Source organism: Bombus huntii, unplaced genomic scaffold (assembly GCF_024542735.1).
Source record: "Bombus huntii isolate Logan2020A unplaced genomic scaffold, iyBomHunt1.1 ctg00000113.1, whole genome shotgun sequence".
Lineage (NCBI taxonomy): Eukaryota > Metazoa > Arthropoda > Insecta > Hymenoptera > Apidae > Bombus > Bombus huntii.
The window spans coordinates 115,399-130,130 of record NW_026099365.1 but is presented as its reverse complement, the minus strand read 5'-3'; the positions used below and the strand labels follow the sequence as shown (position 1 = coordinate 130,130).

The window sequence follows — 14,732 nt, the reverse complement described above, 5'->3', positions numbered from 1 at the left end:
CTGTAGACTATGAAATTCGTATGAAATAAGCAGAGAATAGTAACTAAATAAATGTATATGTATATCGAACATAAATCTTGTAAAAATAATATATTAAATTACATTCAAATCAAATATATAAACAAGATCTGTTGACTTTTAATTATTTTTTTGAAGCACTAGTATCAAATAAAATTGCGTCATATAAAAATGTCATCCCGAAACACAGTTTAACGTGATACAATTGTATTACTTTAATTTAAGCAGAAAATATCTAATCATATTTAACAATTTTGAAAAACATACCTCTACTAAACTATCATTATCTTTTCCTATACCATCGGCAAGGCCCTGAACAGCAAGCAGTTCAGCGGTTGTTAAATAACTAGCCAATTGTTCTCGAACTACATTTACTTCTCCCTGATACATAAAATCAACCAATGCAGCCTAATCATCGAATTTTACATTATTATTATATATTATAACAGGATGCTGACATGGATTTTCGTAAAATAGAATAAGTATCATTTACAAAATATATGTTAACAGTAACAAATTATTAAATTCTTAATTTCACTTTACCTTAAATAAATCTCTAAAATATGTACTACATGCAGATAATAGCAGTTTGTCTGCTCTTATTCCTTTTTCCTTCGCAGCTTAAATTTACATCAACGAGATCTTCTTCGGTTCTCAGCGTATCAAAAGCACAAGTAATATGTTTTAAGTAATTATTCCACCTAAGAGAAAACTGTTTAATCCGTAAAACAATTATATTAAATTTGCAATTTTCAATCTGAAAAACATTTGACTTCAATGAGTATATTTTGATTTTTACCTGCCGGAAAACTGATGGAACAAAAATTTGTTACAACTATCATGTACTTATGTAATTAAAACAAGACAAAGCTTTTATAAATATAAAAATTGTCATAAATATTTTGACGCAACGCATTTGAACATTTTATGACTCATTGTATTAACACCACATTATTTCTTTTTTTGCGAGTATAATAAAAGCAATAATATTTAAACAATACATACTTGTTTAGATGCCTTTCGCAATATGACTTTCCCATAGAGCAGGTGGCTTATTACAAAATTCACGTCATAAATGTAATTTTCTTCAACTTCCAAAGCAAAAGTTATAAGTGTCCACCCAGGAATACCCAACATTTTGAAACACTTAAATAATACAAATTTCATATTTGGGTATTACATATTTCTAACAATTGAACACTACCATGCTTACCATGCTTTCATTAGCATGCTTAAAATGACTTTATATTGAAATTATTTGTATGGTATGCCCATTTCCTTATCACCCTTTATTTTTCTTTCTCCTTCTGCAGAAGAGTTAAGACTATTTGTATCCTCCCTATATTTGTCTATTATACATCCTACATACTTTCGCAAATAACAAAAAATAGCAAGGTCAGATATAGCTTCAATGTATACGGTCATCACAATGAAATGTGAATTACCTTCGGCAGATCTAAAATATTAAACGTGAAACGATGATCTTAATTTGGAATAGATTATAGATACACAATCTGTTCGTTTTTTCCTTTCTTAGCAATGATCTGTTCCATTGTCAAACAAGTATTTCACTCCGTAGCCGGATGAAATGCAAATTTATATCGTATTATGCTTATCATTATACTGCAAGTACTTTGAATCACTGAAATTGCAGAACCATTTCCTGTTATTGAATGCAAAACATACAGCACGAACACGTTTTCCATTATCAAAAAACGCCATACAAATGTCTCATCCATTGTATTAAAGTGATAAGAGATAGACACAGCACCAAGCCTGCAGCTTATAATACAACAATTTGCACCAGTTTCTCAATTTTCCCCAATTATATTCAATGTTTACAATAATTATCCTTCATATAAAATTGTTACCTTTATCCAGTGCATACCACCTCTCTCCCCCTCTTTAAAAATATGACCTTTTTCAACTTAATGTCTCCCAAAAACGGATTTAGCAGAAAGTATACGACATATATAACGATCCAATTAGAAACTACCAGAGCATGTGTATTTTAAGCGGATCTTTAAACGTCGATTAAACGCGTTCTCTATCCAATCCTGGCTGAAACATAATTACTCGCACCCCCAGTAACCCACCTCTAAGTCATTCCAATCAACGTACCATGCAAACACGAATCCAACGCGTTCCAGGAATACAAACAACTGCCTGTAGCTGTTTAGCTGTACGCGACGAGTATAATTATTTCGGGTACTCCTCCAGTACAAAACAGACACCCAAACGACATTATTTCAACACAAAAATATTTAAAACAATAGTTATAAAAGCATGATACTTAATACCGCGCTTGACATCAGGTATAATAAAAATAAATTTCTTCAAAAAAATTTCAAGTTAAATCTTAAGCTTGTGTAATTATATCAAACTTGTTCAATTGACAATGAGCAATTTCCATCGTGTTTTGACAACTGACTCATCGCTGATGTATTTCCTCGGAATCGAAAAAGGAATGTGCATAATTTTGTCCTCCGTCAACACTCAAAATATTATCTGCATGCTATACTCAGGGATTCAATTTTATATTACGTTGCCTCATGTTCCATCACTGCTTTCCTACTATCAGTCACTTGAACGGTAATATAAACCAGTCTTTTATTTCCTATACTATTCCGCATAACATTTATCAGGAACAATACATTTTATTTGTTAATCTAACTAGATGCGAAGTTCCTCATTTGTCCTAATATCAATCAATGAATAAGTGAATTGAAATCTGTGAAAATAATGTAAAATCGGAAAATAAGGATAGAAATCTTTTCCCGATTACTTACAATTTATTAATATTAAATTGAATATACAAATATAAATTGGACAGGAAACGATATTTATTTAACGGAAACTAAATGCAATACTCGTATCTATATCAAATAACTTTACAGTTATTTGACCACTCTCGTCACAACGAATCTAACACACACACACTCTCTCTCTCTCTAACAACTCTATCAATTCTCACGACTCTACTCTTCGACGACTCGATACCTCTAACGACTCTACTCTTCGACGACTCAATTAGCTCTGATTCTCGCAACACGCACACTTTTCGACTCGCCTTGCGTAGCGAAACCGTCCTTCTTCTAACGTTGTCTATTGTTTCCCTCATACCTATGTAAGAACTACCAACTACGTGCCTTTATTCACGTAGGCACTCTTGCATGTAAACGAAGTACAGAAACACGACGTACACGGTTTCTCTATTTTCAACTGATTTCTAATTCGAATTACTTTACGATATTACAATAAGTATCTAGTAATACGACTTCCGAACCTACGTAATTATTGCAATGATTGTTAAATTTCAAAGCAATTTCCTATCCATGTTAAACATATTACGTATATGTGCGTGTCTATTATTTCGATTAGTTGCTCTACTTGCGGTAGTTCGCCATTCTGGACCATCTAGACTCAACAAAGATGCATTCAATTTACTCCATACCTCAAAAAGCTCTGTAGCGGCATAAGAGTTAGAATTTGCTTCAAACCATGTTGTTGTTTTGCTTCGGAATATCGAGAGGAATTGTAAGGAATTATAAACTCCGGGGAAAACAATGGTGCCGCTACGTGTAACCGTAAAACAAGACGAATTTGTATCTTTTGACCTTCTTCTGACGATTATGACTAAACGAACGTGATCGCAAACGATTCAGTATAAACTGTGACTAAACGTCTGTATAGATATCGTTTCGCGACAAGATCTGTTTTAAATACACTAACGAGTACACATATTGGTAGTCTCATTATTCGATCCCCTACAGCTCTTATTAAGGAAGATAGAGGCCTGTGACATTATTCAGCTTGGCCAACATTGAACAGGGCATATTGATAAGCCAGAGTAACTAACATACAACCTTTTTTTTTTTTTTTTTTTTTTACGTGGAGAAATCCTCATGGACACTCCGCTGTTGCAGTAATTGCGTAACAGCAGAGTAGTGTCGGACTCTTACCGACTAAAACTCCACGATGACCACCCGACGCGTATGACAGAGGTGCTCCAGGATTCTCTTATGAATTAACTTCAGTTGCACCCCCTTCACGCGTTCTCTAGTTCTAGCCAGTCCTAATATTTCCTGACTATTGAATTGGCGTTAGGGGGGGCCATTACCCCTAGCGCTGTCTCTCCTTATTGATATTCACCGGAGGCTTGTCTTGTGTGCTTCGACAACTCCCATACAACCTGGTGGTACAAGCTATGAAAAAACTTTCCCGGACATGAGAAAACACATTTGCCCAGATAACGTACGAAAGGTATTAGAGCCCACCAAATAAGATTTGCTACAATTAGCTGTAGTTCGTCACAATAAGCCTATGAGTATCGCGCGTCAGACGATTTTCGAATTAGTTGATGCTTGGATGTTCAAGATACGGAAGTGTGGAGAGATGAGACGTTTATGTACAACTTGATCATGGTGCAACCCATTCGTCAGCCAGAAAACTTCATGCACGATTTTCTAAAAAGAAACACATTTCCCCCCTTCCTTATGCCGTACCAATCCTCTCTCGTCGCTCCTTATCTCATACACAGACAGGCCAAATAATGTTGCCGATGACGGCCAACAGCCTGGGTACATGTACGGGTCTCTTGCCTGCGACAGAATTTTGTTATGTGTAGTATGCGGGGCAGAAAAGCACTTTTGCCATTAATATGAACTAGAAGATTGCAGAAAAATTGTAAACATTTTCCAAATTTTATTAATTTCATTTCATTTCTTAAAGTCTACAAAACTGTTAATCAACATTAAGCAAATATACAAAATCTTGACGTACAGAATAGTGGAGCGAATATTAGAAACGATACTACTAAATCTACAAGCTAAAATGTACTATACAAATTTTCTTTAAAATATAAGACATGCAAAGTATATATTTCTGAAATTAAAAAATATCGGATCAAACACTCTTCGAACATACTTCGAACGCTCATTATTACGTATATTACCAAACCAATGCATACAATATAATATATAAACTAAGCCAACGAAAGGCGCAGAGACTGGAGAACATGGGGTCCCCGAGCGTGCAGTACGCTTCAGCATCGTTGCGAACACCAACTCCCTCCGCTTGTCCCAATGCCATCTCGAACGGTGAGACTGCAAACAGAAAATATCCATATATACATCAAGATAGTAATGCAATTTCTATTCTTGCAGCACCGACGTAATACGCGGTGCTCCGTAATCGCTCGAGATTCCATATAGTTGTTGAAATTTCTACGCATGTGGTAGATAAAACGTTGCGAGAAATCCTCTTGTCACAGTTAGGTCTTCCAAACCTGATCGCTTGCATTTTTCCCGCTACTTCAGCGTTGCAACGTTATTTTTATTTCTGCCAACTTAGACACGACATCGTCTGAACTGCCCAATTCAGGACACGATGGCTCCTCCCGGGGATTCTGTTGAGACGATCCCGGATTTTCCGTGTCCTCACCATTGTAGAGCTCATAATTTGTATAATTTACCTTCTTCTTCAAGCATTGTTTTTTAAATTTCTGCCATTTTGAAGCTGCTGATAATCGCCGGATGCGTAAATCATTTTTAGCTTTGGAAAGAGCGCACGTCAGCATTGCTTCAATCCGTAAATCGCGTCTGCGCTTTCGGCGACACTTTGATCTTTTGCGGCGAACTTCGTCAATCCAAGTTAGTAACCGTTCAGTTTCTGGCTTGTCGGCGTTAGTTTTCGAAAGTCCCTTCTTTGTCCTCGCCATGCTTTCTCAATTATTTCACCTAATTATTGAGTAAGTAAAAAGTATACCAACCTGTATCCGGCTCCTGTTTGTTGTAGAACAATACAGAAGAGATTCACACAACTGCACACAAAGGATTTGAAACCACCGAGCAAAACACCCTCCTCACAGCACAGTCGTAAGATGACTAAGGGAAGTCTACGCTGCGCGTCTGAAGTCCGCTGTCTATACCCCCTCCTCTGTCTTTATGACGTAGTCTTACGCGCGAAAATGGAAACTAGTTCCGTGTAAAATCTTACGTTGGCCTTACATTCTCAGAAATTTTGAAAAATTCTTTAATCCAATTAATTTTTAAATATATGTGCGACAATTTTAATGCTAAATTTTATATATTTTGTACATTATATTAAAATTCTTCATTTACAGGAAATAATCAATAGCGTATGAAGGTGTACTGCACGTATTATTTGGCACGTACATTAATGTTGATGCAAGAATAATTATTCCAATGATTTTAGGTTACACACATAATAGATAAAGTAGGCTGTAGACTATGAAATTCGTATGAAATAAGCAGAGAATAGTAACTAAATAAATGTATATGTATATCGAACATAAATCTTGTAAAAATAATATATTAAATTACATTCAAATCAAATATATAAACAAGATCTGTTGACTTTTAATTATTTTTTTGAAGCACTAGTATCAAATAAAATTGCGTCATATAAAAATGTCATCCCGAAACACAGTTTAACGTGATACAATTGTATTACTTTAATTTAAGCAGAAAATATCTAATCATATTTAACAATTTTGAAAAACATACCTCTACTAAACTATCATTATCTTTTCCTATACCATCGGCAAGGCCCTGAACAGCAAGCAGTTCAGCGGTTGTTAAATAACTAGCCAATTGTTCTCGAACTACATTTACTTCTCCCTGATACATAAAATCAACCAATGCAGCCTAATCATCGAATTTTACATTATTATTATATATTATAACAGGATGCTGACATGGATTTTCGTAAAATAGAATAAGTATCATTTACAAAATATATGTTAACAGTAACAAATTATTAAATTCTTAATTTCACTTTACCTTAAATAAATCTCTAAAATATGTACTACATGCAGATAATAGCAGTTTGTCTGCTCTTATTCCTTTTTCCTTCGCAGCTTAAATTTACATCAACGAGATCTTCTTCGGTTCTCAGCGTATCAAAAGCACAAGTAATATGTTTTAAGTAATTATTCCACCTAAGAGAAAACTGTTTAATCCGTAAAACAATTATATTAAATTTGCAATTTTCAATCTGAAAAACATTTGACTTCAATGAGTATATTTTGATTTTTACCTGCCGGAAAACTGATGGAACAAAAATTTGTTACAACTATCATGTACTTATGTAATTAAAACAAGACAAAGCTTTTATAAATATAAAAATTGTCATAAATATTTTGACGCAACGCATTTGAACATTTTATGACTCATTGTATTAACACCACATTATTTCTTCTTTTGCGAGTATAATAAAAGCAATAATATTTAAACAATACATACTTGTTTAGATGCCTTTCGCAATATGACTTTCCCATAGAGCAGGTGGCTTATTACAAAATTCACGTCATAAATGTAATTTTCTTCAACTTCCAAAGCAAAAGTTATAAGTGTCCACCCAGGAATACCCAACATTTTGAAACACTTAAATAATACAAATTTCATATTTGGGTATTACATATTTCTAACAATTGAACACTACCATGCTTACCATGCTTTCATTAGCATGCTTAAAATGACTTTATATTGAAATTATTTGTATGGTATGCCCATTTCCTTATCACCCTTTATTTTTCTTTCTCCTTCTGCAGAAGAGTTAAGACTATTTGTATCCTCCCTATATTTGTCTATTATACATCCTACATACTTTCGCAAATAACAAAAAATAGCAAGGTCAGATATAGCTTCAATGTATACGGTCATCACAATGAAATGTGAATTACCTTCGGCAGATCTAAAATATTAAACGTGAAACGATGATCTTAATTTGGAATAGATTATAGATACACAATCTGTTCGTTTTTTCCTTTCTTAGCAATGATCTGTTCCATTGTCAAACAAGTATTTCACTCCGTAGCCGGATGAAATGCAAATTTATATCGTATTATGCTTATCATTATACTGCAAGTACTTTGAATCACTGAAATTGCAGAACCATTTCCTGTTATTGAATGCAAAACATACAGCACGAACACGTTTTCCATTATCAAAAAACGCCATACAAATGTCTCATCCATTGTATTAAAGTGATAAGAGATAGACACAGCACCAAGCCTGCAGCTTATAATACAACAATTTGCACCAGTTTCTCAATTTTCCCCAATTATATTCAATGTTTACAATAATTATCCTTCATATAAAATTGTTACCTTTATCCAGTGCATACCACCTCTCTCCCCCTCTTTAAAAATATGACCTTTTTCAACTTAATGTCTCCCAAAAACGGATTTAGCAGAAAGTATACGACATATATAACGATCCAATTAGAAACTACCAGAGCATGTGTATTTTAAGCGGATCTTTAAACGTCGATTAAACGCGTTCTCTATCCAATCCTGGCTGAAACATAATTACTCGCACCCCCAGTAACCCACCTCTAAGTCATTCCAATCAACGTACCATGCAAACACGAATCCAACGCGTTCCAGGAATACAAACAACTGCCTGTAGCTGTTTAGCTGTACGCGACGAGTATAATTATTTCGGGTACTCCTCCAGTACAAAACAGACACCCAAACGACATTATTTCAACACAAAAATATTTAAAACAATAGTTATAAAAGCATGATACTTAATACCGCGCTTGACATCAGGTATAATAAAAATAAATTTCTTCAAAAAAATTTCAAGTTAAATCTTAAGCTTGTGTAATTATATCAAACTTGTTCAATTGACAATGAGCAATTTCCATCGTGTTTTGACAACTGACTCATCGCTGATGTATTTCCTCGGAATCGAAAAAGGAATGTGCATAATTTTGTCCTCCGTCAACACTCAAAATATTATCTGCATGCTATACTCAGGGATTCAATTTTATATTACGTTGCCTCATGTTCCATCACTGCTTTCCTACTATCAGTCACTTGAACGGTAATATAAACCAGTCTTTTATTTCCTATACTATTCCGCATAACATTTATCAGGAACAATACATTTTATTTGTTAATCTAACTAGATGCGAAGTTCCTCATTTGTCCTAATATCAATCAATGAATAAGTGAATTGAAATCTGTGAAAATAATGTAAAATCGGAAAATAAGGATAGAAATCTTTTCCCGAATACTTACAATTTATTAATATTAAATTGAATATACAAATATAAATTGGACAGGAAACGATATTTATTTAACGGAAACTAAATGCAATACTCGTATCTATATCAAATAACTTTACAGTTATTTGACCACTCTCGTCACAACGAATCTAACACACACACACTCTCTCTCTCTCTAACAACTCTATCAATTCTCACGACTCTACTCTTCGACGACTCGATACCTCTAACGACTCTACTCTTCGACGACTCAATTAGCTCTGATTCTCGCAACACGCACACTTTTCGACTCGCCTTGCGTAGCGAAACCGTCCTTCTTCTAACGTTGTCTATTGTTTCCCTCATACCTATGTAAGAACTACCAACTACGTGCCTTTATTCACGTAGGCACTCTTGCATGTAAACGAAGTACAGAAACACGACGTACACGGTTTCTCTATTTTCAACTGATTTCTAATTCGAATTACTTTACGATATTACAATAAGTATCTAGTAATACGACTTCCGAACCTACGTAATTATTGCAATGATTGTTAAATTTCAAAGCAATTTCCTATCCATGTTAAACATATTACGTATATGTGCGTGTCTATTATTTCGATTAGTTGCTCTACTTGCGGTAGTTCGCCATTCTGGACCATCTAGACTCAACAAAGATGCATTCAATTTACTCCATACCTCAAAAAGCTCTGTAGCGGCATAAGAGTTAGAATTTGCTTCAAACCATGTTGTTGTTTTGCTTCGGAATATCGAGAGGAATTGTAAGGAATTATAAACTCCGGGGAAAACAATGGTGCCGCTACGTGTAACCGTAAAACAAGACGAATTTGTATCTTTTGACCTTCTTCTGACGATTATGACTAAACGAACGTGATCGCAAACGATTCAGTATAAACTGTGACTAAACGTCTGTATAGATATCGTTTCGCGACAAGATCTGTTTTAAATACACTAACGAGTACACATATTGGTAGTCTCATTATTCGATCCCCTACAGCTCTTATTAAGGAAGATAGAGGCCTGTGACATTATTCAGCTTGGCCAACATTGAACAGGGCATATTGATAAGCCAGAGTAACTAACATACAACCTTTTTTTTTTTTTTTTTTTTTACGTGGAGAAATCCTCATGGACACTCCGCTGTTGCAGTAATTGCGTAACAGCAGAGTAGTGTCGGACTCTTACCGACTAAAACTCCACGATGACCACCCGACGCGTATGACAGAGGTGCTCCAGGATTCTCTTATGAATTAACTTCAGTTGCACCCCCTTCACGCGTTCTCTAGTTCTAGCCAGTCCTAATATTTCCTGACTATTGAATTGGCGTTAGGGGGGGCCATTACCCCTAGCGCTGTCTCTCCTTATTGATATTCACCGGAGGCTTGTCTTGTGTGCTTCGACAACTCCCATACAACCTGGTGGTACAAGCTATGAAAAAACTTTCCCGGACATGAGAAAACACATTTGCCCAGATAACGTACGAAAGGTATTAGAGCCCACCAAATAAGATTTGCTACAATTAGCTGTAGTTCGTCACAATAAGCCTATGAGTATCGCGCGTCAGACGATTTTCGAATTAGTTGATGCTTGGATGTTCAAGATACGGAAGTGTGGAGAGATGAGACGTTTATGTACAACTTGATCATGGTGCAACCCATTCGTCAGCCAGAAAACTTCATGCACGATTTTCTAAAAAGAAACACATTTCCCCCCTTCCTTATGCCGTACCAATCCTCTCTCGTCGCTCCTTATCTCATACACAGACAGGCCAAATAATGTTGCCGATGACGGCCAACAGCCTGGGTACATGTACGGGTCTCTTGCCTGCGACAGAATTTTGTTATGTGTAGTATGCGGGGCAGAAAAGCACTTTTGCCATTAATATGAACTAGAAGATTGCAGAAAAATTGTAAACATTTTCCAAATTTTATTAATTTCATTTCATTTCTTAAAGTCTACAAAACTGTTAATCAACATTAAGCAAATATACAAAATCTTGACGTACAGAATAGTGGAGCGAATATTAGAAACGATACTACTAAATCTACAAGCTAAAATGTACTATACAAATTTTCTTTAAAATATAAGACATGCAAAGTATATATTTCTGAAATTAAAAAATATCGGATCAAACACTCTTCGAACATACTTCGAACGCTCATTATTACGTATATTACCAAACCAATGCATACAATATAATATATAAACTAAGCCAACGAAAGGCGCAGAGACTGGAGAACATGGGGTCCCCGAGCGTGCAGTACGCTTCAGCATCGTTGCGAACACCAACTCCCTCCGCTTGTCCCAATGCCATCTCGAACGGTGAGACTGCAACCAGAAAATATCCATATATACATCAAGATAGTAATGCAATTTCTATTCTTGCAGCACCGACGTAATACGCGGTGCTCCGTAATCGCTCGAGATTCCATATAGTTGTTGAAATTTCTACGCATTTGGTAGATAAAACGTTGCGAGAAATCCTCTTGTCACAGTTAGGTCTTCCAAACCTGATCGCTTGCATTTTTCCCGCTACTTCAGCGTTGCAACGTTATTTTTATTTCTGCCAACTTAGACACGACATCGTCTGAACTGCCCAATTCAGGACACGATGGCTCCTCCCGGGGATTCTGTTGAGACGATCCCGGATTTTCCGTGTCCTCACCATTGTAGAGCTCATAATTTGTATAATTTACCTTCTTCTTCAAGCATTGTTTTTTAAATTTCTGCCATTTTGAAGCTGCTGATAATCGCCGGATGCGTAAATCATTTTTAGCTTTGGAAAGAGCGCACGTCAGCATTGCTTCAATCCGTAAATCGCGTCTGCGCTTTCGGCGACACTTTGATCTTTTGCGGCGAACTTCGTCAATCCAAGTTAGTAACCGTTCAGTTTCTGGCTTGTCGGCGTTAGTTTTCGAAAGTCCCTTCTTTGTCCTCGCCATGCTTTCTCAATTATTTCACCTAATTATTGAGTAAGTAAAAAGTATACCAACCTGTATCCGGCTCCTGTTTGTTGTAGAACAATACAGAAGAGATTCACACAACTGCACACAAAGGATTTGAAACCACCGAGCAAAACACCCTCCTCACAGCACAGTCGTAAGATGACTAAGGGAAGTCTACGCTGCGCGTCTGAAGTCCGCTGTCTATACCCCCTCCTCTGTCTTTATGACGTAGTCTTACGCGCGAAAATGGAAACTAGTTCCGTGTAAAATCTTACGTTGGCCTTACATTCTCAGAAATTTTGAAAAATTCTTTAATCCAATTAATTTTTAGATATATGTGCGACAATTTTAATGCTAAATTTTATATATTTTGTACATTATATTAAAATTCTTCATTTACAGGAAATAATCAATAGCGTATGAAGGTGTACTGCACGTATTATTTGGCACGTACATTAATGTTGATGCAAGAATAATTATTCCAATGATTTTAGGTTACACACATAATAGATAAAGTAGGCTGTAGACTATGAAATTCGTATGAAATAAGCAGAGAATAGTAACTAAATAAATGTATATGTATATCGAACATAAATCTTGTAAAAATAATATATTAAATTACATTCAAATCAAATATATAAACAAGATCTGTTGACTTTTAATTATTTTTTTGAAGCACTAGTATCAAATAAAATTGCGTCATATAAAAATGTCATCCCGAAACACAGTTTAACGTGATACAATTGTATTACTTTAATTTAAGCAGAAAATATCTAATCATATTTAACAATTTTGAAAAACATACCTCTACTAAACTATCATTATCTTTTCCTATACCATCGGCAAGGCCCTGAACAGCAAGCAGTTCAGCGGTTGTTAAATAACTAGCCAATTGTTCTCGAACTACATTTACTTCTCCCTGATACATAAAATCAACCAATGCAGCCTAATCATCGAATTTTACATTATTATTATATATTATAACAGGATGCTGACATGGATTTTCGTAAAATAGAATAAGTATCATTTACAAAATATATGTTAACAGTAACAAATTATTAAATTCTTAATTTCACTTTACCTTAAATAAATCTCTAAAATATGTACTACATGCAGATAATAGCAGTTTGTCTGCTCTTATTCCTTTTTCCTTCGCAGCTTAAATTTACATCAACGAGATCTTCTTCGGTTCTCAGCGTATCAAAAGCACAAGTAATATGTTTTAAGTAATTATTCCACCTAAGAGAAAACTGTTTAATCCGTAAAACAATTATATTAAATTTGCAATTTTCAATCTGAAAAACATTTGACTTCAATGAGTATATTTTGATTTTTACCTGCCGGAAAACTGATGGAACAAAAATTTGTTACAACTATCATGTACTTATGTAATTAAAACAAGACAAAGCTTTTATAAATATAAAAATTGTCATAAATATTTTGACGCAACGCATTTGAACATTTTATGACTCATTGTATTAACACCACATTATTTCTTTTTTTGCGAGTATAATAAAAGCAATAATATTTAAACAATACATACTTGTTTAGATGCCTTTCGCAATATGACTTTCCCATAGAACAGGTGGCTTATTACAAAATTCACGTCATAAATGTAATTTTCTTCAACTTCCAAAGCAAAAGTTATAAGTGTCCACCCAGGAATACCCAACATTTTGAAACACTTAAATAATACAAATTTCATATTTGGGTATTACATATTTCTAACAATTGAACACTACCATGCTTACCATGCTTTCATTAGCATGCTTAAAATGACTTTATATTGAAATTATTTGTATGGTATGCCCATTTCCTTATCACCCTTTATTTTTCTTTCTCCTTCTGCAGAAGAGTTAAGACTATTTGTATCCTCCCTATATTTGTCTATTATACATCCTACATACTTTCGCAAATAACAAAAAATAGCAAGGTCAGATATAGCTTCAATGTATACGGTCATCACAATGAAATGTGAATTACCTTCGGCAGATCTAAAATATTAAACGTGAAACGATGATCTTAATTTGGAATAGATTATAGATACACAATCTGTTCGTTTTTTCCTTTCTTAGCAATGATCTGTTCCATTGTCAAACAAGTATTTCACTCCGTAGCCGGATGAAATGCAAATTTATATCGTATTATGCTTATCATTATACTGCAAGTACTTTGAATCACTGAAATTGCAGAACCATTTCCTGTTATTGAATGCAAAACATACAGCACGAACACGTTTTCCATTATCAAAAAACGCCATAAAAATGTCTCATCCATTGTATTAAAGTGATAAGAGATAGACACAGCACCAAGCCTGCAGCTTATAATACAACAATTTGCACCAGTTTCTCAATTTTCCCCAATTATATTCAATGTTTACAATAATTATCCTTCATATAAAATTGTTACCTTTATCCAGTGCATACCACCTCTCTCCCCCTCTTTAAAAATATGACCTTTTTCAACTTAATGTCTCCCAAAAACGGATTTAGCAGGAAGTATACGACATATATAACGATCCAATTAGAAACTACCAGAGCATGTGTGTTTTAAGCGGATCTTTAAACGTCGATTAAACGCGTTCTCTATCCAATCCTGGCTGAAACATAATTACTCGCACCCCCAGTAACCCACCTCTAAGTCATTCCAATCAACGTACCATGCAAACACGAATCCAACGCGTTCCAGGAATACAAACAACTGCCTGTAGCTGTTTAGCTGTACGCGACGAGT

The 14,732-nt window shown here is 34.9% G+C and overlaps 1 long non-coding RNA gene across 3 annotated transcripts in view; it reads right to left on the bottom strand.

Moving 5' to 3' along the window:
* LOC126877045 (uncharacterized) overlaps nucleotides 1–14,732 on the bottom strand; it is a 64,216-nt gene that overhangs the window by 41,050 nt on the left and 8,434 nt on the right. Inside the window, exon 1 of one of the 3 annotated variants that reach the window (XR_007694697.1) lies at nucleotides 9,726–9,820. The exons of 1 other annotated variant lie outside the window; for it this stretch is intronic. This is a non-coding gene — a long non-coding RNA (uncharacterized LOC126877045). Of the gene's footprint in view, nucleotides 1–3,465; nucleotides 3,561–9,725; nucleotides 9,821–14,732 lie in introns of those variants that run through there. One more of the 3 variants, XR_007694698.1, reaches the window with a different exon arrangement.